General features: G+C 33.4%; 1 protein-coding gene across 13 annotated transcripts in view; it reads left to right on the forward strand.

Annotated features, from left to right (window-relative positions):
• The window catches only part of DMD (dystrophin), a 1,227,136-nt gene that overhangs the window by 1,058,117 nt on the left and 161,618 nt on the right, over positions 1–7,401 (forward strand). The gene's annotated exons all lie outside the window — the stretch shown is intronic.

Here is a 7,401-nt window from a genome sequence, read left to right on the forward strand (position 1 = left end):
TCCATAACCAAAAAGAAAAGACAGAGACTCATTTCCAGAAGCTAGAGTTGAACATTTGAAGTATTAGGTGCTTTGGTAAAATGAACTTTGTGTCCTTCCATTTTTCTTTTCAGCAAGAGATGGGCATTATTATATATCTGATGAGATTCATGATCCCTCCATACATGTGTATGGGAAATGTTAAGAGCATTTGATCTTTAGTAATGTGTATAGGATGAGGACAAACTAGTGGGAAAGCAACGTTTCATTATAGTTCTAGCATAGTTGTTTACACATGGCCTTACAGAGATTTTCCTAAACTTGTAAATATAATTTGAAGTGTTGTTAAGGCCATACAAAAGACAAATGTAACAACAACAACAAAAACTATTTTTCGTTGCCAAAAAAATGTTTCAAATAACTAGGAGATGGTAAGAATAGTGACTGGATTTGAAAATCACTATTGAAAATCTCAATTACTTGTTATTAACTTCATGATTGAACAATTGTGTAATGATTGAAAATTATTAGGTGATATTTATTAGATAGTAATTATTAGATGGTTTCTGTTTATTTAATAGAATTTTTAATACAAATACAGCTAAACTCAGTCTCAGTACCACTGAGATGTACATGAGAATATGACTTACGATGTACATGCTGTTGTGTTCCTTTTATCGATATGAATGCTAAGCAACAATAATTTCTTGCTCACAATACAGCTGCATTGTTGCTGTCTGTTCTGACAAGGTATTGAAGTTCTCCATGCTGGACTACATTTAAACATATATGGTAGATTGTAGGATCAGTAAGAATCAGCTTGGTAAGAGAAAAAGCAATTTTATTGAAGCACTGACAATTCATGTTAGCAACAATTAATAAAAGCCAGCCTCTATTTTACTTTACTTTTTTCCTCTTTGCTTAAGGAACAAGTCTTGTTCTGAGAATACACTTCCTCTTCAGGGTATGTTTTCCAAGTGGCATAGGGGAATTTAGTCACACTATTCCATTAACTTTAGTGGGACAGAAGTTACAGGCTCTTGATTTAATTTTGGTTGGATTCATGAATTCTATGTTTGGCTTGTTATCAGCTGTTGCACATGTGGCTGAGGGAGAAGAGGGGTCAAGAAACAGAAATTGTGCATTGTATAGTCAATATTCCTTCCTGAATTTTCACTTAGGAATTTTGTGATGGAAACTCCCTGAGGCTAGCAAAGTATTGTTACTGAAATATGCTAATTCACTGTTTATTCACTCTTCTACTCAAATGTGTCATGAATTTCCTTACAGATTTCAAGAAACTGATTTATGAATCCTAAACAAAAACATGTCCTTTTCATGGCATTGACAAAAGGCATCTCCATTTGGTGAGGTCTTTAAATATTAAGACAGACTTTTGTATCTTTAGCTCCCTTCTGATCATTGGGCAGCCTTCCAAAGAGGAAGTCAGTGCTTTTCTATATGTTAGGGACCACTAAACAAAAGAAAGGAAAAACAAAACCAAAACAAGATGGCTTGTGAAATAGGACATGCACAGAAGGACAATAACAACAATAAAAAAGTAATCATGTTTAAACAAATCTTTGCTCATAGAGTTGGTATTCTAAAAGGAGTTGAGGGCTGTGTTGGCTCTTACATTTTTTCTTATTTATTTATTTTTTCTTTAACAGGATACCTAAAGCACTAGCAACTTTAATGGAAAAGGACCTACAGATTATTTTGGGGGTGGAGGGTGAGGGAGTACGAGAGAGTGGTTAGTCTGCATATTCTGAAATAAGTAAGAAACCAATCTACTGGCACTTGAGTTCTAAAAGGGTCTGTAAAACGCTTCAAGAGATAGATGAGTATGGAAAGCATATCATTTAGTGTGATCATCCAGGGTTAAAAATACCAGAGCTAAAGAGATAAGAAGGGGGAAATGAAAATACTTGGTTTCAAATATAAATATAATATGCACATATCAGAAAACCGAGGAAAACAAATAAGTAGTAGACACTGTAACATCCAAGTTACAAATTGCACAGTAAAGGAAGAGTAAGTTTCTGACAGTGGTAGCCTAATGCTATATTTAATGACGGTTAGGAGTCAAATCACAAAGGTGAATTAGTTTTATCAAACTAGCCTAACATCCTTTGGAATTTGAAATTCCATCCCCAGATAGAAAATATGGAGTGTTGGGGAACACTAAGATGATAATTGGTAAGAAAGACATTTCAAGAAGGGAAATTACAGTAAGTGCCTTGTTAGAGCATGATTTTAAGATTACATTTATAGATTAAAAAAAAAAAAAAAAAATCACTGCTTCATGGAGTAACCTCTTAGTGTGGCCACAAATGGGAGAAGAAATATTTGGCATGGTACTAAGCAATACAGGTTCAAAACATTGCTATCATAATAGGGATCATTATGAACTAAAAGTCAACATCTTTGCAGGGATAAAACAAACTAAAAACAAAACAAAACCAAAAATAATAAAACTATCCTCCACAGCAACATTCAGTTTTCAGAAGGGGAACTATACACAAATGAGGAACTCTGCTTAAAAGAATCCTAAAAAAAACTAAAATTTGAAGACAGCATGGAGACACTACAATGGAAGCTGAAAACAAATCTATCCCCTCTAAATAGATGAGTTTATTATAAGGACTGGAAGGTGGCAAATATTGCAATAGTTTCTATAGTCCAAATAAAGTGCATCTAATCAGGAGTGTGGACCTAGAGACCAAGAAATTTGGAAAAAAGTATACTGTAGAAGAGACCATGTAGCTTTTGTAAAAGTAGGTAAGCCATACATAATACTACATGGCTTAGTGTGCCTTCAAGAAAACAGTGAGCATGTTGACAAGGGAGTATTGGCTTTGGGGGATTCAAAAATGATTTCAAAAATGTTGTTCACTAAAAATGTAGGTTCCTGTGGGATAAGAGAGAAAGACTTGATAAGGATAAATAACCACTTATCTGGTTATTTATTTCCTGTAAAAGGTGGAAAATAAAAAGCAGAGGTCAATATTCAGTTTTCCTAATGAGGGGCATTACACTCAAGAAGGTCTACTCTGTCTAGTATGCACATAAATGAAATGAAAAGGATAACAAATGTGACATATGCAGTGACATGTCTTGTTGATGATACAAACCTATTTAAAGCTCTTCAGGTGGGGATGAATTGCAAACAGCTATAGAAGGACCTCACAGTACTGGATGGAAATAAAGTGGTGGCAGTTGAAAATCAGTGTTGATAAATGTTAAGCAATGCATTTAGAAAACTAATCCCAACTTTATATGCACAGTAATGAGCGCTCATTTAGCCCTTTTAAACATTTCTTTAACACTCATGAGGGAGATCTTGGAATTGTATGCCCTGGTTCTCTGAAACCACTCAGCACTTTCAGCACTTCAATACTCAGCACTATTCAGAATGCCAAATCAAATGTTGGGAATTATTGGTAAAGCAGAAAATATCATTATACCATGGTATAAGACCTTGTATCTTATATATTGTAGGCAGTGTTCTGGTCTACCAATTTCAAAAATATAGCAGATCAAAAGTATGGAAAGCTCCTGCACAAGGACAGAATAAATGAAGTAGGAATGTGATTTATTTTGTGTAATTTTATATCTGCCAGGTAGGTGTCTGTGTATGATCTAGTTGTCTAGGTTCCCAGTCTAGTGAATGCAAATCTTCTCAGTTTAATCTCTGTAATTCAAAATGTGATTCATGCCATCCTATAGTAAAAAAAAAAAAAAAAAAGTTCAGCTTTTGTTTTGATCAGTGATTGAATATAAAGTCAATATAAAGTCATTGTAGGGTGACTAGCTCAGATCTAAATATCTTCTTTATATACACATTTAATTGGATATGTCAATCTTTGAATCTAACCCTGGAAGGAATAAATATGATAGGTTTTATAAATTCTGGAATAGCACAAAGAAAGTCCACAAAGAAAGATTGATCATTGTCTCTCATGAACTAAGAATGGGAGAAGATCTCAAATGATATGTTAAAAAAAAAAAAAAAAATGTGGTTCTTCAACATAAACATTGAGTTTATAGGCTATTTTGGATGGTTAAAGTGTAAGTTAGTTCAAAAATCAAATAGATAATTTCATGTAAGAAGAATCCTTCAAGATCTAATTGACAAAGATAGACAAATTCTAGCTCCAGAATCTCTGAGCACCAAATTGTTGAGCTGGAAGAGTACAGCAAGGAGCAGGGATACTCAATGTTTCCCAGGCTTTCCTTCTTCCCCAAGCAAATGTATTGGTTGCTCTCAGAGACAGGATGGGAGAGATGAGCTTTTCATCTGACTGATTAAGGCTGCTGTTATGCTCTAGGCTCCTAGTATTTGGCTGGCTATGGTTTCTGTGGTATGTCTTCTAGAGTCCTTGCTAATTTTCCAAAGCATTTTAAAATATTTTCTAACAGGACTGTATGGATCATTTAAAATCCAATCTACCACCTACAGTATCATATAGCATTGAAATTCTTTCTTGCGTAAGGACAGTCATAATGAAGATAATTTGGGGCTGTTTCTCCTATCGCTGTTCACACTGAGAAGTCATTTACATCCTGAGCCATTTAATTGGTTCAAATAGGTCTCTCATTGTGGTAGTGGAATACTACTCACCATGTACATTTGTTTTTAAATTACCAACACTACAGTTAACTAATTTTTTTTGCTATAAACCTATGATAGGTTTGGTATTTTTTATGTAGAAGGAAAAAGTAATGGAAAAATGAAATAGTCTTACACTATACAAACTGATTATTAAAAATATAAACATTATTGTAAAAGATTTTAATCATACTGATGAAAATCACAGTTAAGTAGAAATTCCAAATTTCTGCTTCTATAGCTGAAAATTATTGTACAACATAAATGATTACTATTTCTTAAAATTGTTTGAATGCTTGGTGGGAAAAAAAAAAAGAATTCATACAGAATTTCACTCAAAAACAAAAACCTAGCTCTAGAATCATGTATGTTGACTGGTGACTGTGATAAATTGTTGCTCACCACAATATTGTAGTGGCTGATGTTTTTAATCATACGATATCATATGCCAAGTCTTTCTAAGGATTTTTTTTTAACTTTTGTCTTCAGTTTTTAATTGTAAGATTATTGGCATTAATAGGATAGCCATGCATTAATTAGAATTATATTGTTTTTGTTGTTTCTTACATTTTGATCAGTATAACTAACAAAAATGATAGTAAAAACTCAGGTTTAGTAATAATAGAATACAGACTATCAAATTTAGAGATATTGAAAATGCTATTATATTTTGTATGTTGGAAAATTAACATAACAGCAAAAGTCAGTATTCCTAAAGAGGAAAAGAAAAAGAAGAAGAAGAAGAAGAAGAAGAAGAAATAATGTCCAAAATATGGGGGGAGATATGTTTTCATTTTTGCTTCCATATATTTCATTGATTGCCTTTTTTTTTTTTTTTTTTTTGTCTCATGGCTTGCTTCTGTTCCTAAGTTTTCTCTTTCTGTAAAATAAGGTATGCATACTAAAACATGTTGACAAATCATGACAGATCTTCTATTTCACGTTAATTTAGGTATAATGATTGTGTGATTTACAGAATCATTTGTGTCAATCTTAAGTGAGACCAGTATTTTCAAGTAAACATTACAGATTGAAATAATTGGTCTGAAATCAGCAAGATACTTTAGTACATGCTTAAAAACAAGCAGTGTATAAGCTTAAACCTACATAATTTGCCTGGGCAATGATTTTTTCAATACAAGCTTGATCCTATGGCCATAGAAATTAATAGTAAATTAACTTGGCTTAATGCAGGAGCTGCTTTAGAGTACATTGCAGTGCAGGAACTGATCTTTGCAATAGACGTTCTCCATTTTTTCTAACAGCATTTTAAATTTATATACAATGTGGACACTAGCTAAAAGATGTTCACTCATCTCGGAAAACAGGTAACGCTGGAAAAAAAAAAAAAAGTGAAATAATTATTTTCAAGTTAAATGCTCACACTGTGGTATACATATGTTCAGCTTTTGAACAAATGCCTATATTTAAAGCAGGTTTTGTTCTTCTGAAGGCAATTACTGGCTTAAATGATCAGATTAAGCAAATGTGTAACTGTGGGATAAAATCAAACATGCTAGATTTTTTTCCTTTTCTTTGTACCTCTGGTCTTGCTCTCCTCACGACATTATAAATCTGTATTCTTCCCAGTAACATCAATTGTGTTCCAATTCTATGAAACAGGTGAGATGGAGAAGTGAATTGCGTGGCATGAACGTGATCTATGCCTCTTCTCTCACATCGTGATGCTTGGCATTATTCTCTGCATTTACCTTTACAAAATGCCCATCACTTCTGTTTGTGCATTTTATAGATTTATCATTAGTTATTCACTATACATGAATGCCTCACTATACATGAACACCACTGAAGTCAGTCTAACTCCTTATGTTGTAGGGCAATTTAACATAATTAGTGGACAGAAATCTGATTTTGAGAGAAATTTGAGGAACAATTTTTCAATGTTGTTTGCCTTTAGTACAGTTCATTTACCCTGTGTACAGTTCATGTACACAGACATCCTAATGTCTGTGAGTGTCTTAATACTATTTACTTTTAAGGTTTACAGAGATACTTGGTGAGGATTTTTGATGTTTGCATCACATGTTGGTGAAATGATTATTAGGAAATCATTTTAGGTTTTCTGATTACCCAAAATGAGATGCAGACCATATGTGTTCTGTATTTAAAATGCTGAGAGAAAAGAGCTGGAAAGCAAGACTAATACAGCAAATAAATTATCCTGCCTTTGTGAGCAGACATCATAGGGCAAGAAAAAGTGGTCCTGAAAATGACAGAATTTTCCCCTTAGAAATGGCTCATTGGTACATTTTCACACAATTTGTCATGTTAAAGATTCATAAACGTCTCCTTAGAAAAGATAGATATGGAACAGTGGAAAATCTGCATAGAGCAACGTTTCTTCAGTGGAGTCATGGTGCCCTGAATTTATCTGAATTTATTCAAATGCATCATGGTAGCATCATCAGTAGGTTGCTGATTTTAAAATCAAGAGACAGCAACTAGCAGCTTTTGGTTTTTACATACATTTCTGAAATTATTAACCGTACCGTTCTTATGCATAGTTCTAATGTCATCTCATAAGACACATTATTTTTCTGAAATATGAGTCATGACAGCTAGTCTGGGATTCATAGCAAGAAGGTTCTGCTTTGTTGTTTTTCCCTCCCTCCCTCCCTTCCTTCCTTCCCCTCCTTCCTCTTCTTCTCTCTTTCTCTCTTTCTCCAAACTTTTCATCTTTAATGCACAGGTCAAGATCATGAATGCAATTTAAGCATTGTTTTTTTTTTTTGTTGTTGTTGTTTTCTTTCTTTCTTTCTTTCTTTCTTTCTTTCTTTCTTTCTTTCTTT

The sequence above is a fragment of the Oxyura jamaicensis genome, chromosome 1, assembly GCF_011077185.1.
Source record: "Oxyura jamaicensis isolate SHBP4307 breed ruddy duck chromosome 1, BPBGC_Ojam_1.0, whole genome shotgun sequence".
Taxonomy (NCBI): Eukaryota; Metazoa; Chordata; class Aves; order Anseriformes; family Anatidae; genus Oxyura; species Oxyura jamaicensis.